The 21,525-nt window shown below is 41.9% G+C and overlaps 1 protein-coding gene and 1 long non-coding RNA gene across 2 annotated transcripts in view; one reads left to right on the plus strand and one right to left on the minus strand.

Annotated features, from left to right (window-relative positions):
• Positions 1–21,525, plus strand: part of SMPD3 (sphingomyelin phosphodiesterase 3) — a 111,922-nt gene that overhangs the window by 57,829 nt on the left and 32,568 nt on the right.
• The window catches only part of LOC141554458 (uncharacterized), a 49,653-nt gene continuing 32,654 nt past the window's right edge, over positions 4,527–21,525 (minus strand). Inside the window, exon 3 of the long non-coding RNA XR_012485875.1 lies at positions 4,527–4,637. This is a non-coding gene — a long non-coding RNA (uncharacterized LOC141554458). The remainder of the gene's footprint in view (positions 4,638–21,525) is intronic.

The raw sequence follows: 21,525 nt of genomic DNA on the forward strand, positions 1-21,525 counted from the left end.
AGACTTTATGACCAATATTGCCTCATTAACACTACAAAAAAATCAGCGGAGGAGAGGTTGCAGAAAGCTTGGCAGGAGAACCAACAAGACAGATCATCCCCAGAGTATTTATAAATGGAACTGTAATGACAACAAAAAGAAATGAAATGGAATAGATCTTTCAGTGTTTCTATAGCAAGCTCTTCTTATCATAAGTACTACATTTGGACTCTTTAACACCTCAATACCCAATGTACTACATGAGGAAGAGGAAATGGCACTCTAGAAAATAAAGTTGAGAAAAGCAGATGGAACTGAACAGATAAATACAGAGGAAAACTGCTGAAAGCAACACAATTTTAAGGGTAGTTGGGGATAAATTTTCAATATTTCTCCAGGGAAATCAATAGTTATAATAATATCTTTAGCCACTCCCCTCCAAAAAAGAAAACCTGGAGGACTATCTATAGCTACCATATACATAACTGCCTCATAACTATAAAATCTTGACTACTCTGGCCATTGATTTCCTCATGTTTAAAATGAAATAGAATTATGAAGAAGAATTTAAAGAAAAGATTAAGAAGGCTATGATAAAGAGGAGACAAGGAGAAAAGAGGGGGAAATGTATGAGATTAAGGTGGAGGTAAAGACAAAATTAACTGTCAAAATGAATATGAATGGAATAAATGTTACAAAATAGAAAATAATGGTAGAATGGATTAGAAAGCAGAAACAATATATTGTTTATAAAAATATATTTGAAACCTAAAGGCACATACAGCTAAAATAAGGAGCAATAGTAAAATCTATTATGCCTCAGCTAAAAAAGGAGTTTTGACTTCAGAAAAGGCAACAAGAAAAATAAAGTTGATTGAAAGAGATTAACAAGGAAACCACATTTTTGCTGAAAGGGGCTTTTTGTTGATTTGTTGTCAGTCATTTTTCAATCATGTCTAACTCTTCACAACCCCATTTGGGGTTTTCTTGCAAAGATACTAGAGTAGTTTGCCATTTCCTTCTCCAATTCATTTTACAGATGAGGAAACTGAGGCAAACAGGGTTAAATGACTTGCCCAGGGTCACACACTAAGCATCTGAGGATGGATTTGAATTCAGGAAGATGAATCCTCCTAATTTCTAGAACTCTATCCACTGCACCATCTAGCCGCCCCCAAGAAAGGAACATTAAATGATTAATTAACTTTAGTGTTTAACATATATGCTCTAAGTATATGCATATTTAATACATGTCACCTAAATAATTAAAAGAAAAGCTAAATTAATTATAGGAATGAATAAAAAGTAAAACCACAATGAAGAACCTCAATGCATCCTTTTAGAGCAAGAAAAAAAATAACAGAAATCCAAAGGAACAAATACAAGGTATCTATACTCATAAAAAGAAAATTCCAAACAACTAATAATTAAGGAAATACCAATTAAAGCAATTGTTGCTTTCTACCTCATGTCCATCAGACTGAAAAAGTTGACAAAAAAAAAAAAAGGAAAATGACAAATATTGGAAGGATTTTGAGAAAATAGGCATATTGATGCATTGTTGGTGGAGATGTGAATTGGTCCAATGATTTTAGAAAGCATTGGAACTAGGTTTCCCAAAATTATTAAACCATGCCTTCCTTCTGACCCAATGTTAATACTGCTAAGTCTATACCTCAAAACAATCCACAAAATAGCTAGCTCAAACTTTGCTTGTCTCTCCTAGAATATGACAAACCGTTCTGGGCTGGGATAGGGTCCCTCTTTGCCTTCTTGGCTTCCTCCCAGGCTGGCTGGGCTGTCACCTCCCAAAGGCTTTCCTGTTTCTCTCCACCTACTCTCAGGGATCTTGTGCAGCTCTGTCTCATTTAAATCCAAGTCAAGACATCACCTTTCTGATGGCCTTGGTCCTCATTTGAGAAGGAGAAAGAACACTTGTTAGTGCTCTGTGCTTTCTCAAATTACTTTGTATTTACCACCATCTTTATCTACAGGGCCGAAAGATGACACAGTGGATAAAGGGCTTGGCAAGGACACTGGAGGGGTTTGCCATTTCCTTCTCCAACCCATTTTACAGATGAGGAAACTGAGGCAAGCAGGGTTAAATGACTTGTCCAGAGTCTCACAGCTAACTAGTGCAAGAGGTAGGATTTGGACTCAGCCAGATGAGGGCTCCTGACTCCAGACCTGGAGCTCTGTGCACTGTACCACCTGCTCCCAGGTACTGGATGATCAACGGTAAAGAAGGGATGGCTTCCTAGCTTTATAAGGCCTTGTTATGGTGATGGTAAAACATATCCAACACAAACAGAAATACCTATCATGCAAAACATTTGAAGGCAGAAGATCCAATTTCAAATTCCAGCTTATTATCTATATGAGCTCAGGAGAGATGATTTCTCCTCTGATGTCCTCAATTTCCTAATTATAAAAATGAGGGATCGCTAAAAGTCTTCGAGTTCTATAATCCTAGAATGTACGGGCCTGAAGGAAATATGTAGGGTGCTCATGGTAAAGCGATTAGACAAGAGATGGCCTGATAGAAAGGCAAATTTAAAATATTTTCAGTGGCTTATTTGAATCCACGTAAACAACTTCAGGTAAAGAAGCTTAGAATTATTACTTAGAGCTTAGAATGCTTGCTTTGGGCTGTGTACAGAGCCAAGCAATGAAAATAAACCCATCTATTTCCTTAACACCTTTTCCCCTTATTTTCCCCTCTTCTTTCCTTGGTATTACATTTTGTTAGACATCTCTGCTTCCAACCACATCAGCAGATTGACCTTTCTGCATCAATTTTTTTTAACTTTTCACAGCACTGTTCTCTCCTGATTCTCCTCCTATATGACTGCTTCGTCTCCCTTGCTGGATCTTCATCCAGGTCACATGGGCCCTCTTCTCTTCTCCCTCTACATTATTTCCCTTGGTGATCTCAGCAGCTCCCACGGATTCAATGATCATTTCCACGCCGATGATTCTCTGATCTGTTTCTCTAGCTCTAGACTCTCTCCCCACCTCCAGTCCCACATCTCCAATTGCCTATTGCATGTGTGAAACTGGATGTGCTGCAGAAATCTGAAGCTCACCATGTCCAAAATGGAACTTTCATCAAAAAAACTTTCCCCCTCTTTCTAACTTCATTGCTATTATTGAGGGAGCTATTGGGAGGTCATCCTCACACAGGGTCACACAGTGACCCTGGCCTCGTGGCTGAGCATTCTCCCTAACTAGCCTCCACGTCTAGAACTTCCTTCCTTCTCACTGCTACCTTCTCTGGTTAAGCTGATCACCCCAATCTCAGCACCATGCAGCTCACCAAGGCTTGGCCCACAATATCTCCTCAGCTTCCTCTCTAAGTAGAGAGATAGAAGGCAAAGGACCAAATCCTTCCAAAGAACTCACACACCCAAAGGATGCTCTGCATTCTCTCCTCCCTCTACTCCTCCCTCTTGTGTGTTGTCTCCTCACACATCTCTTTAGAGGGCAAATAATGCTGTCTTTGTTTATTAATTATATCCCTAGCTCTCAGTACAGTGCCTGGCACATGGTAGGCATTTAATAAATATTTATTGATTTGGACAAGATTCCTTCAAGTCTCAACTAAAGTCTGACCTTCTACAAAAACCTTTCCCAACCCCTGATCTTAATAGCTTTCCTCCTAAACTACTCCCAATTTACTATATGAACGTGTGTGTGTATGTGCGCGCGTTACACACATATTGTTTGCATGCTGTCTCCCTCATCAGACTGTGAACATCTTCAGAGCAAGGACTATGTTTTTTGCCTTATTCATTCCCCCTAGCACTTATCATAGTGGCTGGCACAAATGCTAGTTGACTGACTGACTGACTGCTTCCTCATCTGTAAAATGAAGGTGCTGAAATTGAAAATGGCAAAGATGACAAAAGATGGAAATAGTCCATGCTGAAAGATCTGTAAGGAAAAAAAAGACACACGAATATTAACCATTCTGGTAAAAAAAAAAAAGTGGAGTTAGTGGAGAACAATTACTTGGGCAACTATACCCTTTGACTCCAGCAAATTTCAACCCTGGGCATATACAGATCAAGAAAGTCAAAGACAGAAAGAAAGGTCCAATATAAATCCATATATCTAAAAGCTTTTTTATAGAAGCAAAACTGGAAACCAGGTGAGAGCACATCAACAAGTTTAATGGCTGGACAGATGATGATGTATGAGTGGAATGCAACTTTACTACTTGTGTAATCCTAAGAAAGTCACTAAGCTTTTCTCAGACTCAATTTTCCCATCTGTAAAATGAAGATAATAATAGCATCTACCTCACAAGGTTGTTGTGAGGATCAAATAAGGTAATATATGCAAAGCTATTATCATTATTACAAGAAACAAAGAATATGAGGTATTGAGAGAGACATAGAGGAAGAATATATACCAAGGATAAACCAATGTTAAAATAAAAAGCAGCCAAATTTTCACTAAAATGACTGAACTGGGTCTCGGAAAACATTCCATAAAATATACTCACCTTTTCTCAGAAAGAAGAGAACATTACAGGTTTTCCTGTACACCTGTCAGACACTGTGTTGCTTGGTTTTGATGAATAGGAGCTTTGAGTTTTGGATTTTTGAGGAGGGTTTTGGTTACAAGAAAGGGTTCCATGGGGATTGCAGCATAATCTGGAAGCAGTAATGGAATAAAAATAAAAGACATCAAACTCTTAACAAAAAAAAAGAAGGCAACAAACTAAAAAAAATCATTAAGATGTTTTCTAATTCTAAATGTTATGATCTCGTGAGCCTAGTCTAGTCATTCCTTCTTTTGAGTGAGAAAGCCAAGGTCCAAGAAGTTACTTATTCAAAGCTATAAAGCAGAAATGTATAGGGCTCTACTTGAAAAAGTTGTATGAATAGTCTGTAAAAGACAGAAAATAAGCATCTTTAGCCCACTACAAAGTAAGGAAACATAGCTATTCCAAAAAGTGTAAGAGATGCCATGTTCTCTAGTCAGCCTGACTGATGCTGGGGGAATTATCTAACGTCTGGCATTGAGAGACATTTCTAAAATGTCTTAGAAGAGGAAGCAGTGACTGAGCAATGGATTTGGAGTCCCAAATGCAGCCATTTTCCTTACCAGCTATATGACCTTGAACAAATGATTTCGCCTTTCCAGCCCTCAGAGTTTCTTCATGAAAGGAGAGGGCTTGAACTAAATGACCTCAAAGTTCCCTTCCTGCTCCAAACCTAACAATATTCCCAAAGTGAAGTGTTATTTTCACCATTCTTTTTACCCATCTAATCTTAGGGATTCCCCTCTCACACATATCTATACACATACATACACAAGACAGTCAAACCCTGAGAAGAAAAAGAATATTATGAAACTGAGAAGTCATCCTGTGTGTGCCAAGAACGCTACAACGCCGTTCATATAAATATTTAAAAAGAAGTCCATTTATGAACACAGCTGGGGCTGGTGATTTATGCTAACAATTACCCTTTCAATTAAACATTTTGCTTTCAGTTGCAGGAAACAGATTGCGACTGTGTCGAGCTGTAAGACCCTAAAGCAAACAGCCGAGTGTGTAGGGATGCCTTTTCCTTGTCTTTCCGTTGGCAGGACTGACGTTGTTGTGTCTGAGACAGAGCTAGAAGGGACCCGCCGTTGTGGGGTCCTAGGGGAAGCCAGACAGCCGTTGGCAGAGAGCCGTGCTCTTGCCCTTGTGTTCCGAGGGCACCCTTGCTCAGCAGGGGAGTCTTCTGGTTGGGGAAAGGGTCGTGCCGGAATCACCAGCCCTGTGATTAGTGCTGCTCACTGGCCCCAAGGTGCTCAATCAAAGCTTTAGCTCCAAGAGTAGCTCCATTCTTCATGTGCTAGCACATCTTCCCCTAACAGGATTAGGATTGGGTCTGGATGAACAGTCCCAGAAAGTACTCACCCAAGAACCAGAAGTGTTCTGAGGTTATTTTACGCCAGATAAAGAAAGGTGGGACCTTTTTTCCCTCAAGAAATATTTAAACGGACCCCAAGGGCTCATTTGGTAAAATACAATGGGGGGACCAGTGAATGGCTCCTCCGGGACTCAGTGTTTTTCACTGTGAAAATCTAAAATGGCAAAAAGGGGACTTTTGAAACTAGTACACTTACACATGTTATATATGTGTTAAAATACACATGTGTGTCATCCATATGTATATATACATGCAATGCTATATATAGGAAGTTGAAAATTAAATTTTAACTAGAATCATCATCAGCTCAGATGATGTGCCCTATTGAGAAGAGACAATTGGCTATTAATAATTAAGGATTGATTTTGTATCCTCAGCACCCAGCATAACGCCTAGCACCTCCTGGGTTGAGCTGGGTTAGGTTGGGTTAGTTTGAATTGGAATAGAAGTTAAGTCAACAGCTGGTGCCAAATAAGCTGATGTTTGTCAGCGGGAATCTAATGAGTTTCTGAGCTTCCTTGGGTTTTGAGTATTCAAAGGAACTGTATTCAAAGTGAAATTTCTTCCCCTATTAAGTACAGAAAGAGGTTTAAATAAATAATTGGAGTTGAGATTATCCTAAAATCAAAACCGTAAGTTTTAAATGGTCATTGACAGGGATCTAGAGGAAGTGGATTTTTTTTTCTATTTAAATGGTATTTATCCTGTGATTATAGAGAGGGAAAGAAATTAAGAGATAAAATTCAGATGCATTTGTACCAAAACTTCCCCTCATTGACTGGCAAACGTATCTCAGATCAATGATTTGGAAAACTAAGAAAATTTTAGTGTAAAAAGGGGAAAGTCCATAAGAGTAATTTTTTTTCTTTCTTCCTTTTATGGATTTTTAGAGTTCCTGGTATGGTCCTCCAACATTATCTCTGGTCTGTTTGTCCTCAGAGCTTCAGCTCAGACTTGAAAGATTAGCCAAATGGAAAATTAGGTCGAATGGGAAGGTGTCCCATAGTGCGTTGTGGTATAAAGGGGGAACCGAGCTCAGTGGGGTGGGAATCAGCCCAGTGACAAGCCCAGCTTGCTCTTAGGCTTACCTTCCCATCAGGCAGGACGGAATGCCAGCACCAGCACCTCAGGCCCCTCAGGAAATGTCAGACCTGCGACCTCCTGGGGGAGAGGATCCCTTACAAGCGGGCTCTCTTCTGGCCGGCTCCTTGATGACATCCCACCCCTCCCTTGTCTCCCATTTATTCCACTGCCTCAGGAGCTGGAACTTCAAACTATTCTTCACTCAATGGTTACATCTTTGTGGGTCTGCAACCTGTTGTTTCCCCTAAAGATATTCCATTACCCAACAATTAGGACAGTGCTATTACATGGCACCTTAAGATTTGTGAGGCACTTCCCCTCTGGATCTGGTAGATGCCATAGATATCATGATTCCCATTTTACAGATGAGGAACCTGAGATCCAGAGAGGTGAAGCAATCTGTCTTTGTCACGTAAGTGCCAAAGACAAGACTCGAACCCAGATTTTCCTGGCTACAAATCCAGTATTCCTTCCTCTTAAGGCAATTGGGTGGCTCAGTGGAGAGCGCAGGGGCCCGGAGTCAGGAAGACCTGAATTCAAATGCTCCCCAAGGTGTGCTGGGTCACTGCAGACACGTCACCACCCAGCTGCCCCTCGCTCAGCCCCCGCTGCTAGGATCCACTCACTCCTCCAGAACCCCAGAGCTGGTGGCGAGATAGGTTAAGAGGAAGCCTGTTCACCGGAAGTGATCCCTGGGTCCCAGTGAGTGTATGAGACAAGCCCCAGCTCCGGGCTGCTGCCTCCTGCTGTCACTCCTGCTGCCAGCTTGGGACCCGAAGGTCTCTTCCTGAGGCCCTGAGGGGCACGTCTCGGCCCCTTTCACCTCCTCCTCCCCCTTCTCCCTGGGGAGGGATTCCACACAGTCACAAATAGGGGTGCAGCCATCAGCTCTTATCAAGCGTGTGTGTGTGTGTGTGTGTGTGTGTGTGTGTGTGTGTCTGTGTCTGTGTCTGTGTGTCTGTGTGTGAGTGTGTCTGTGTGTATGAGTGTGTGTGTGTGAGTGTGTGTGTGTCTGTGTGTATCTGTGTGTCTGTGTGTATCTGTGTGTCTGTGTGTGAGTGTGTCTGTGTGTATGAGTGTGTGTGTGTGAGTGTGTCTGTGTGTCTGTGTGTGTGTGTGTCTGTGTGTGTCTGTGTGTGAGTGTGTCTGTGTGTATGAGTGTGTGTGTGTGAGTGTGTCTGTGTGTCTGTGTGTGTGTGTGTCTGTGTGTGTCTGTGTGTGTGTGTGTCTGTGTGTGTGTCTGTGTGTGTGAGTGTGTCTGTGTGTGTCTGTGTGTGTGTGTCTGTGTGTATCTGTGTGTCTGTGTGTGTGAGTGTGTCTGTGTGTGTCTGTGTGTATGAGTGTGTGTGTGAGTGTGTCTGTGTGTATGAGTGTGTGTGTGTGAGTGTGTCTGTGTGTGTGTGAGTGTGTCTGTGTGTGTCTGTGTGTGTACTTACATGTTAATGTGCAGGTGTGTATGTGCACATGTGTGTAATTGCACACACACATAAAGAATAAAGTAAACTGTGAGTCTGTGAGCCAGCGTGAAACCTAAGTCTGTTTTCTCCTCTGTACAAAGAGTAAAATCCCTGAACCCGAACTTTAACTAATCAATATGAAGTACTTTGTTGACAAAATATATATTATTATTATTAAAACCAAGGACAGATTGATCATGAGCCACAATGAGTCATTAAGGCCCAACTCTGTCAGGCTGAGAATAGGTGTCGTCCTTAGGCACTCCAAGCCCAGCTCCATCCCCGGCCCGGTCCGCCTCAGCCTGGCTCTCAGGGGAGTCTGTTTCTCTTCTTGGCTCTCCTGGCTTTCATATCCAGCCTAAAATAGAATTCCTTCTCTAAACTCTCCCGGTCACTGAGGAAGCAGGTCCCTCTGTCCGCTTTTCTGGCTTCCATCATGCCCCCCTCCTCCCTTCGGGCAGAACGGCACCCTGGGCCCAGCACATGAGCATCCGAGCATCAGAAGACATTGCTCTTTCCCTTCTCCCTGCTGCCCACTGTCACATCACCAATTCCTGTCCGGTGTCTGTACACACTCACACACACACACACACGCGCACGTGCACGCACACGCACACACACAGAGACACACACACACACACACACACACACACACGCGCGTGCGCGCACACACACCCTGAGTCCCCTCCGGTCTTTGTTTGACTGAGCCCTTGCCAGCCCTCTGCCCGGAAGCATCTGGCTCCCCTGACAGCCCTCACTGGGGCACACAAACAGCCCTTCACAAAGCATCCACAGTTACCTGCAGTAAAGAGCTGGTGAGCCGCTAAAAGCCACAGGCGCTTCCCCCCCTCATCCCCTGGCTCAGCGAGAAGTCCCAGGGCCATTTGGGCCTCCCCAGCCCCTCCTAGAGGGTCCAAAGATCACGGTCACTATCAGGGGTTATGGCTCGCAGGCCATGAATCTTCACGTCATTCTGTAGGGGTGGAAACTGATACCAGGAAATCGAATGTCTTGGGGCCAGAGGATGGGAAAACCCGAATAGTGCGCGCTCCTGTAGACAAAGAAGGCAGCATGTTGTGCTCTCCTTTGCGGCTGAACCTCTGAGGTTCCAGAGGTTATTTGCCAGGGTTATACAACATTAAAAGTGACCTGCCATTCCAATCCATCTTCTGAATGTAAGCCCAGAGTTCTTTTTCCACTGCGCCCTCTCTTAGTCTCAGGCCAAGCCAGAGCCGAGGCAGAGGGGCAGCTCCTCAGGTTTCTTCCCCCTTGGACTCTCCCGGAACCTACCCAGGATGATCAGAAAGGACCTTCCCCTAGGGGGTCCCCACCCACCTTGCCTTCCCCCTCACCTGGACTACTTGACATAGATGTCAACAACTCAACTCTTTCTGATGAAAAGGAAGACCCACAGGCCTTCCCTCAACCCTTCTGTACCTTTCAAGTCGGGTCTGTGTTGAATGTTAGTCCTCTTTTGCCCAGGGGCAAAGCCCCAGTGGCCCTAGGCTAGTTTCCCACTCAAATAATATTAACCTAATAGAAAACTTTCCATCTAAATTCTAGCCCTAAAGTCAATTTTGGCTCCCGCCTCGTTGAGTTTCATTAAACAACCTGTCTACCCGAATAAGATTTATTCAATGATTAGTTACATGAGCTCCCAGAAAGCAAGATCCTAAATCAGCAGAGAGGGGATTTGTAAGCATAGATCATTCTGTGTGATTATAGAAGCAGAGCTAAGTTCCTCAGATACTCTCAAACAGGACGTTGCATGTGCACTGCCAAAAATCAACCTCAACCTGGTATTCCCCTTCTAGGGTCAAAGGCAACAAGAAAGAACCAAGGGGCTGATTTTAGATCTGTACAGACTTGATGCTCTCCCAAGTCTCACACTGGCTGTGCCCTATCTCTTCTCACAGTAATGTTTCCAGTAATTAAAGTGGAAGTACAATCCTCAAAAACGTCAATTCAAGTGGTAGGCAAAGATTTCAGAAAGAGCTCCCCTACTTCTCTTTGGCTCCTCTGCAGAAGTGGGGGCTTAGGGGTATGGAACACTGCAAATACTGCCAGACTTGAATGGTATGTTGGTTAGTTTTGCCAAGTATCTTTTCTTTTCTCTTTTTAAAAAATTCCTTGTTATAGGGGATGGTTCTCTGTATAGGGGAGAGGCAGGGCTGTATTTGGAATTGAAGATGCTATTGAAACAAAAGACAGAAATAAAAGTTGGGTTTGTTTTTTAAAAGGAAGGACTTACTGAAGGTTGCACAGTGAATAGAGCATTAGGTCTGGAAGCGGGAAAGCCCGACTTCAAATCCCATCTCAGACACTTATGCATGAACCTGGGGCAAGTTATTTAATCTGTTAGCCACTGATTCTTCATCTGTAAAATGGGGATAAAAACACCACCTACCTCCCAGAGTTGTTATAAGGATCAAATGAGATAACAATTGTAAAATACTTGGCACGGTGCCTGGCATATATTAGACACCACATAAGTGTTGGTTATATTATTATTAACCTTGGTCTCCTGAGTTTGCTTTCTTTCCACTGGTATTTTCAGACCCAAGTACTTTTCAGGAAACTCACTCTGATAAAACCCCTAGAAACAGTCCTGCAAGGGCTGAAATAAGTGAGCTATGAAATGCTATTTAAATTGATATTTGAATGTGAAAAATCCAAACATTGAGAAAGGGAAATTGGGAAGGGACTGTGGCACCCCAATTATGGAGCATTTCTCAGGATTTTGTCTCTGAGCAGACTTTGCTTAAAGCTAGTACATAGTCATGCAGACAGAGCACTCCGTCCCCACCACTGCTACATTGGAAGCAAACATGGGAAATCTCGAGGCTGATGAACAGCCACGGCGTCATGGAAAGAGAGACACAAGGAGCCACAGGAATCACCCATCCCATAGCCTTCATTTTAGGCTTCTCTGACACAAGCAATACTCACTAAGTGACTGCTGGTTCTCTGGCTTGACACACAATGCAGGCAAAATAACAAGGCAGGCGTCATTGACAAATGTTGGAACCAGGGTATTTCATTCATTTGCCCTGTTGCATCAAACAAACAACTTTTTCTCAACTACAAAATGGAAAGATATTCTTCTAGGTTTACTAAGTCACTGGCAGGGCAGGGTCATTTTCAAAATTCGGTACCTTCCCCAGCATCTCGAATAATGATATGTGTGTGGATTATTCAGAGCCAGATGGGATGTTGGAGATCAAATCCACCCCCTCATTCTAAGATGAAGAAATTGAGGTTCACCGAGCAGACTTGGCGCTTAATAAATCTTTGTTGGATTAACGAATGAGCTTGACTTTGGGAGTGTATAAAAGGAAAGAAAAGCCAGCAATCTTCCTTTGATATAAGGGCTAATAGTTTTTCTTTTGTTTTATTTCACTGCCAAAACCTTATTTGAGCCTTCCTAAGATGAGGTATGATTTAGACTTCTCATAGAAGAAAAAATTATGAGGCACTTACTTGGCAGATGAAGTGTCAATGATGAAGTATATCTTTGTGCTTTCTTAGGTAAGCATGTAAATCTGGGGTTTATTATGCAGCTTGTGGAATCAGGCAGAACTCTCTCTGAGAATGATGGACTGGGTGCCTGAAGCACCAATCTTGCTTTAATGGGGGTCTCTCTGGAGCATTCCAAATACTAGACTCCTGAAGTTGGGAGGAACCCTTAATGTCATCTCATCTCACCCATCAGTGTGAACCCCTTCTGTGACATCCCCAACAAGAGGGTCTTTCAGTCACTACTTGAAAATCCCCATGGAACTCAATACACAGTAAGCCTAAGCTAAGTGTAGGTTCGGGATACTAGATTTGGGGTTCAGGGGCCTGGCTTCAAATCCTAGCTCTGCTGTTTCCTAACTACTGACCTATTCCCTTAATCTGGCTGCTTCTTCTTTTTCTCATCTTTTCTGGAGTATAGAACCTCTAAGCCTCCATAAGGCTGGGCCACTGACTCCACGTCTAAGCAGCTTTTCTAAGGACGTTCTTCCTTAAATTACCACATTAATGAGAAAAACTGACATATGGTCTATAGTTATAATTTTCCAAAATGATAGTTTTGAATCAAAAAAAAATCTCCCCTACAAAATAGACTTGAGGGGGGAAATAACTCTTTCTGATGATATAGTCAAAATCTCCCTCCATGAAATGTTCCATTTTCTTCCCCGGAATTATCCTTGCCTCTATCTACATCGGATCCCAGGAACTGTCCATTTTCCAAACCTTGACTCCCCGCCGCTGTTAAATGCTTCTTGCCCCTACAGGAATCCCCAGAGCTCTAACAAACAAATGAACCCCAACAGTGCTGATACATATGTATACAGTCAGATTTGCATACTGTTCCTTAAGCCCATTTAGTATAGGCAGTCACTGTTTTAAGTGAGAAAAACAGAATCTTTCCAAACCTCATTCATCACTTCTCTTAGAGTAAGATAAAAGCAAGAGGAAAAAAGCAGTAAATCTGCTGTGACAGGAGATGTAGGAAACCTAGAGCTGCCACTTACCTTGGACAAGATCCAGTTATCTCTTCCACATTGCTGGGATTAGGGTCACTGCACCCCACAATCTAGAAAATCTATGTAAAAATTTTTGGCCCTCCCTTCCTTCCTACCACAGAAGAAATCAGAATTTTTTTTTCCTTTCTTTTATGGTTGACAGTACCTTATTGTAATATTTGGGCTAAGTATTTGGCCATGGTCTCTGTGTCATCAGCTGGCCTTCTCCTTTTGTCTTAGGCGTCTGCAAAAGACCCCCCCAAATAACCATTTAATTTCTTATGTGGACCTGCAATATATCAAAACCACAATAGGGAAAGTCATGATGTAGAAGGGGTCACTGTATTTTCTCTCTGAGCTTCAGGTTTATCTGCAAAAACAAAATGAGGGTCATTGGAGATGATTTGTAAGGGCCCTTCTAGATCTCATTCCTATCATCTTCAATGGTCTTATGCTGAACCCTGAGATTAAAGTCACCAAATAGGCCATCCCTTTACCAAAGCTAAAGGAGAGGAGCTCCTTTTAGATAATTTTAGATCACTCACATGTGAGGGTTGAACTTGTACAGGAGCAGAAATGAAATTGTGTTTTCCAGAAGTGGTTTTCAAAACTCCGAATATTCTCCTTTTAACAGCATGTCAGTTTTTAATCTTGCTGAAATGCTAGGAGTTTGGGGGGATGGTTGGATTTTTTTTTCATAATTGGTTTTTTATAATTAATTTTCCTTTTGTTCACAGAGTACTTTCTTAGCTAAAAATAAAACCATTTTGAATAAATTTGTATCCTAGGTGTCCTTCCAACAAAGTGGGGTTGCATAATCAATAGAATAGAAGTCTGCTATATCCCCTGGCCTGCTTGGGAATTCCCCTGTATATGCAGGTCATATAGTATTGCTGAGGCCTTGAAGTCAGAGCTTGCCTTTGTTCTAAATATCCAAGAACAAAGAAGAGGGAAGGAGAATCTCCATGGAAATGATAGGAAGGAAGTAGTCCTAGCAGGAACTAGCATGGGGCAACTAAGCTTCTGCCCACATATTGGCATCCAGGAGAGATGGGAAGAAAGTGTCATCTATCTGATTGCTGTACCTTCCCACTAACAACAGAATCCCTCAACCATGCACAGTAATAAGTATAGTTTACGTGCCCTTCCTCGTCCCATCCTCTATCCCTGACCAGCTGGTTTTGTCATGATATCTAGAATTTTTAGGTATGACTCTGGTGGCCAATTGGATGCAAGGGCTTTGTGTAGCAAAAAGCACATTGTAGTTGAGTGTGTGGTATAACTAATCAAGGGCTTGGCTTATAGTGAGGAAAATAAGGTTTCAAACCCTGCCCCTCCCATTTGCCATATGAATACCAGTTAACTTTAGTTTTGCCATGAATAAAATGGTAGTCTACATGCCAGGGTGACTGTGATGCTTAAATGAAATAATGCACATAAAGCTCAGAAAAGCTTAGTGTTCTATAAAAGTCTAGTGTTAATATTTAAAATCAGAGAACCTGGTTTTGAATCCCAACTCTGCTATTTACTAATGATGTACCTGAGGATTCTTATCTATAAATTGAGGGTTTTACTAAATGATCTCCAAGGGGCCTTCTGGCTCTAAAACCTTGGACCCCAGAGGAAATTGCTCTTGGAGGAACAGCTGGACAAATAGATGCTCATTAGCAAGAAATTTAACCCAAGGCAAGAAAATCACCAAGAGAATAAAGAGAGTGAGTTGACTATTGTTGTTGTTGTTCACCATTTTTAAAAAGGACCATGAATTCACGGCAATTATGCCGTGACATACAAGTGAGTTGGATCTGACTGACTCAGATTAACTGTAGGAAATCACCAGGAGAAAATCTGAAAAGTACAGAAATCCAGAAAAGAGAAGGATAAAGTTTGCTACTAGGAGACCTGGAAGGTCAGGTTTCCCCCTGTTCTGAATCTTGAACAAAAGATTCTAAAAGCCGAGTGTGTCAGGCTAATGGCATAAGGTGACTGTCTGTGAGACAATGCCAGAGAGACATTGCATCCCAATGAAAAGAGCTGAGCTCCATCCAGTGTAGACTAACTTTTGTACACAAAGATAGGACAGAGTTTCTGCTCTGTTAGGAGGATAATATTGTAAAGAAGTAAGATTTGTACCTGAGGGGTATGTCTAGAAAATATGCCACAGTGATTAATAATAGTTGACATTTACAGATTATTTGCTTTGTAGTTTCTGTTCATGACCCTCACTTGGTCCTCAAAATGCTGCCATGAAATTGGCAGGTCAGGTATTATTATCCTTTATTTTACAGTTGGGGAAACTGAGGCTGGAAGCGTTGTCCTCAATTACACAGCAACATAGCATCAGAGCAGAGATTTGAATCTCAATTCCAAGTGCAAGATTCTTTTCACCCTGCTGCCATCATCATCATCATTATCATGATCAGCATCAGTAATCTGATAAGATCAAATAAACTACACATGAGGAACAATGGAGATAATGATATACAAAATGAATGAGATTTCCTTTTCTGTGCATGCAACAGTAACAGCAAAAATCAAGTTTTCAACAGGAAAGAAATTAGGCTGTAGACCATGGTAGCAATGCAGATTCAGCTCAGAAGAAAAGTTGTGGGGTGGTCAGAAGAGTGCTTGGACATGGACTCACCTTCCAGCTCTGCCTCTTATTAGCTTGTGGTTTTGAGAAAGTCATTTTTCCCACTCTGGACCTTAGTTTCCCTATATTTTAAATGGAGGTACTTCACAGGGTTATTGTGCAGAAAGAGGTATCCAAGTGACTCAAAGAGTAGAGTATTGAATTTTGAGCTAGGAAGACCTGAGTTTGGCATGAGACAGCCTACCTGTGTGACTCTAGGCAAGTCTATTAATCTCAACCTCTCTTTTTCTCATCTGTAAAATGGAGTTAATAAAGAGAATCAAATAAAATACCATGGATAAAGTGCTATATAAACTAGCTATTATTGTTAGGAAAGAATAATTATTAAAGCTAAAGCATTTTGGCCCAATAAAATCAGAAAGACCAGGGCTTGAGTCCTATCTCTTGAATACATATTGTGTGAACATGGGTAAGTCCCAGTGCCTCCCCATGTTGAGACCCCTCAGTCTGCTTCCAACCAGGAGCATCTGAATTCCTTGTGGAAAGAAGTTGTTTCTGTATGTTAGCATCCATCACTGTGTCAGGTACATAAAATACTTATATATATATATATATATATATATATATATATATATATATATGGAAATATATATATATATGCACATAGATATAGATATATAGATAGTATAAGATACATATTGTACTTAGCAAATGCCTTTGGGAGAATGGCTATAGAAGGAGCTGACCACATTGCTGAAATCACAGGTCTGGACAACAGATAGTTAAAAGAGTGAGAGATTCTGTTCTTTGGGAAAGACAAGAAATGTGGTAGAAGCGGTGCTGAAAATGAATAAGGCAGTCAAAATGTTTTCCTGGACACCCAGGATCTGCCCTTTCTTATTGGCAGGTCCTAGGTCTACAGCTGGAAGGATTCCTGTAGTGTAGCGAGCTGTCGTCTCCAGAAGCTGCTGGATCGCTCTCTGGGAAGAGATCTGCTGTGTCTACTCAAATCTCTCCGACAGATTCTTCTTCCTGTAACGAACCGTTGTCTCCAGGCAGTTGCTGTTAACTCTTGTCCAAAGAAGTGACTTCCCTTCCTGCAGAGAGCCCCGTCAAGCCTGATGCAATTCAGAGTCTTCTTCTCTTCCTGGAGTGCTGTCCTCTTTATCCTCCCAGAGAATGGGCGTGGGATAATGCAAGGGCTTCTGGGAAGAACCACTTCAGCCAATGGGCTTGCTCCTTCTATCAAGTCAACCTGAGTTCTCACCTTGTAATTGTCCAACCTGAATTCTCACCTTGTCACTATCCAGACAACCTCAGTTCTCACCTAGTAATCCTAACATCTCCCACTTTCTTTTGATTTAGAACATAGGACAGTCATGATCTTGAAACATAAATCCATCAATATGGGAAGTATTACAGATAATTACATAAATTACATAAGCATATAGTAACATAGTAACATAACGCATGCTAGAAGTATATAACATAATCAAATAATCATAAATTGAAAATTTATAAATGTCCATAAGTCCATTGTCCATTATTCTCATCTTGTGTGAGGAAGTCCAATGATTCCTGCTGGTTTTTAAAGTTCTTTAACAGTCTTCTTATTATCCATGCTCTTTCAGTGTCAGATGTTTCTTAGATCTTCTCCTTTATTTTGAGGTCTTTCTCTTTTTCTATCTCTCTCCAGGTGCTTGTTGCCACCCATCTATTTCCTTCTTCATCTGTTTTCTTCTGTCTGTTAAAATACAAGCAAACCCTCTCTCCCAGGCAGTTAACCTATCTAATTTTCTTCTATTTACCACTTTCTAAATCTCTTCTCATCATCTGACAATTACATTGGAGTTGTCTGCACTGGGCACAGCCCTGTTGGTTTAAAAGGCCTGTATTCTCCCCAAGTGTAATCCATTTTTGCAATCTGATTGCCTTTTGACTGACTTATCAGGTAATCCCTTTCTGCCATGTGATTGCTTCTCTGCTGATTGATTAAATCAGAGTCCTGGCCTTCTAAAGGTTCTTTGGGTGTAACATCAGCTGCCATCATGCCCCAAGTCTTTTTTGCCTGGGGCCCTGGACCTGGGCCCCTCATCCCATTTCCCTGAATTATTCTACACTCTGATGCCCAATGGAGTCCTCTGTTGCATTTTGGACATGGGGTTTTAGGTCTTCTCTCACCCTGTCTTCTCACTGTATCTCCATACCTACACTGAGCTCTTAGATGTCCAATTTTTCCACATTGAAAACATCTCCGAGTTTCTCTAGAAGGCCCTTGCCAGGAGGGACCCTGTCTTTCCACTTTCATCATTGTTTGGGTGTAAAAAGCATTTGTTCCCACTGTAGCACAGCGTCTTATGATCTCCTCTAAAGGAGCATCTTTGTCTAATCCCCATATAATTCTTTTGCAAATCTCATTGGCATTTTCCTTAGCCAGATGTCTGGTCATTATTTCTGTAGCTGAATTTTCTCCAATAGTTCTTTTGACAGCAGTTTGCAAACGTCCCACAAAATCTGCAAAAGGTTCATTGGGACCTTGCTGTATTTTAGTGAAAGCCTCTCCACGATCTTTCTGTCCAGGAAGGACACCCCAAGCTTTTATTGCAGCCTTAGCAATTTGTTCATATATTGTCATGGTATAATTAATCTGTTCCGAATTCTCTCCATACTGACCTTCACCAGCTAAGTGCTCAAAAGTGAATTATGTGTTAACTCCTATTTCCAAATTTCATCTGACTTGAATTTTACATAATTCATGAAATTCCGCAAGCCATAATAAATTTTCTCCAGGTTCCAGACATGTCCTTGCTATGGATTTCCAATCATTCGGGGTTAGGACTTCATAAGACAAACCATCTAGTAACATTTTGACATAAGCTGATGTAGCCCCATAAAGGGTACAACCTTTTTTCAAATCCTTAATTTTATTCAAATCTAAAGGTGCATATCTTCTCCTTTTTTTACCTACAGAGTCAGTATTTTCAATCACAGGATATGCATGTATAAAATCACTTATATCCTGTCCTTCTCTCTTAGCTTTAACCAATGCTTTTTCTAATCTTGTCATAGGCTTAGGCTTCTTCACAGGCAATTCTGTTTGTGTTTCTGCCTCTTCCCCTCTTTCTTCCTCCATCTCTGAAGGTGGGGTTGATGTGGGCCTGTCAATAATCTGTTCTCTAGGCAGGGTTGAAGCTTCTTCAAGAGAATCATACCATAATTCCTCATTTAAATCCTCTTGCTCTAGGGAAAGATCTTGATCTTTCCTTTTTTCCTCACACTTCCTCCTCTGTTCATTTTTAGAACTTTTCCTTCTCCTACAACTTGCTTGATAGTTTAAGGCTAATTGAACTATGTTGTAGATATAAAATACTTCTGCAGAAATTGAACGAGGCCCATTTTTTGCTTGAAATTCTTTCATTTCATATCCCACTAGCTTCCATTTATCTACATCTATCTTTTCTTCCTCTAAGAACCAAGGGGATGTGCGTCTTAATGCAGCCAAGAGTTTAGCAATCTGTACCCAGGTTACAAGTAAACTCTGCTCCTCAATTATGTTGATTATACTCTCTATAGTACCACTCCTGAATGGGGGTGGAGCTGAGGTTGCTTCTGGGGCTGGGGTTGAGTCGGCTGAGGTCCAGGGATTGAATATAGCTAACATCTGCCCCATTTCAGCTATAAGAGATTCCTGGTTTATCCCTTAACAAGTTAAGTTCCTTATTTATCTATTAGCACGCTCACTTAATCTTTAACAAAGTTTCCTTGTTACTCACGGTTCTGGGTCAGAGAGACTGAGATCTGGATGGGAGGCTTTTCCACTGGAATCAGGACCGTGTCTGTCCCTGTTCGGGCGCCAAATTGCGAAGGTCTGGTCTAGCTCCTCTTGTCAGGATAAGCAAAAGTCCTTGCCCCACGTTGGGCGCCAATTGTAGCACGCTGTCGTCTCCAGAAGCTGCTGGATCGCTCTCTGGGAAGAGATCTGCTGTGTCTACTCAAATCTCTCAGACAGATTCTTCTTCCTGTAACGAACCGTTGTCTCCAGGCAGTTGCTGTTAACTCTTGTCCAAAGAAGTGACTTCCCTTCCTGCAGAGAGCCCCGTCAAGCCTGATGCAATTCAGAGTCTTCTTCTCTTTCTGGAGTGCTGTCCTCTTTATCCTCCCAGAGAATGGGCGTGGGATAATGCAAGGGCTTCTGGGAAGAACCACTTCAGCCAATGGGCTTGCTCCTTCTATCAAGTCAACCTGAGTTCTCACCTTGTAATTGTCCAACCTGAATTCTCACCTTGTCACTATCCAGACAACCTCAGTTCTCACCTAGTAATCCTAACACTGTAGGCTAACTGTCAAGTGGTAAACAGAAGTTTTACCTAGTTTCTTTCTCTACAAATACCCTACAGAGGATTCTGCATTCAATATATTTTCATTGAAATGGTTCAATAAAGACAAGGAGAGAATCCAAATATTAAAACAAGCTAAAGGATTATAGCCATGAAGATCACTTCCTCCCACCTTTTCATATTACAGATGAGGAAAGAGAGGCCCAGGCAGACAAATGAGTCTCAGCAGCTACAGGTACCTGTGGCTCTAAAGCCTATGCTCATCCTGCTAGGGCAGGCTGTTGGCTGGGAGTGGGAAAGGGAAAGTAGAGGAAGCAAGGAGAGGCTTTATTCTTATTTATAAAACAGACTACCAAGTTAAATGCTTGGGCAGCTGGGTAGTGTTACCATGCGCAGAGCTTTAACCCTGGAGTCAGGAGGATCTGAGTTCAAATGCAACCTCAGATACTAACTATGTTACTTCAGGCAAGTCACTTCACCATTTGCCTTAGTTTACTCATCTGTAAAAAATAAGCCACTCTGCCAAGAAAACTCCAAATAGAGTCACAAAAAGTTGGACCTGACCAAAAACCCTTACCAACAAATTAAATTCTTTAGCATTTAAAAAAAAAATCTCATAAAGATGAGATTTTAATTTAGGGTCTAGCAAAGTCCAGAATAAAAGACAGACTGCCCATGAGCACTTGGCATTTTCTTGTAAATATTTACAATAAAAGTGGCAGCAGCTTGTGAAGAAATTGCTAGAGAGAAGAAGGGATTACACTCGCAGGGGTTCTCAAACTACGGCCCGCGGGCCACATGCAGCCGGCTGAGGACGTTTTTTGAAGCCCGGCCCGCTGGATTATGGCAAATGGGCTAAGGGACAGAGACAGAGTATAAGCTTTTGTTTTTACTATAGTCCAGCTCTCCAAGAGTCTGAGGGGCAGTGAACTGGCCCCCTATTTAAAAATTTTGAGGACCACTGGATTAGAGCATGCAACTGATATTGCCATGTGGCAGCAGACCACCAATGGCATAGAAAGGAGTGAAGAGGTCAGGGAGAGAAAGCAGATGCTGCAGACCCTCACCTCATGAGGAGACAGGGGCAGGCCTAAAGGATAAAAATACATGGCTTGACACTGAACTGAAAGACAATGAGAGACAGTGAAGGAATTGTTCTTTCCAAAATCATTTGAAGAGCCAAGGAAAGTGTTCAGAAGAGTAAGGAGTGGGCATATTACTTGGTGATGATTTGCTCTGGCTACTCCCCAGGGTAGTTGTGGAAAAAGGGAGGCAGAAATCTCTGGGATGATAGAGTGCTTCTTCATCATCATCGACATTCTAGTGGCAGTACAACTTAGCCCCGAGAATGAATCCTGGTTGGTAGGTGAGACCCAGGCCAAATAGAGGAGCCAAGGGTTCAGTCACTAAACAACGTAGAGGTCACCTGCAGAAGAGAAAGCCGGCCTTGACTAGGAATGGCTCTGGTCATGGGAATGAAGGGAGTTGATATAGATGAAAGTATTCAAAAGAAAAAAAAAATGATGAGGTAATGTAACCTGCAGTTATTACAGGGATTTTAACAGGGAAGGAAACTGAAGCATTTTGTGATCTTCTTATAGACTCACCCAACAAAAACTGGGGTGAGATTTCTGA

The sequence above is a fragment of the Sminthopsis crassicaudata genome, chromosome 2 (genome assembly GCF_048593235.1).
Source record: "Sminthopsis crassicaudata isolate SCR6 chromosome 2, ASM4859323v1, whole genome shotgun sequence".
Classification (NCBI taxonomy): Eukaryota; Metazoa; Chordata; class Mammalia; order Dasyuromorphia; family Dasyuridae; genus Sminthopsis; species Sminthopsis crassicaudata.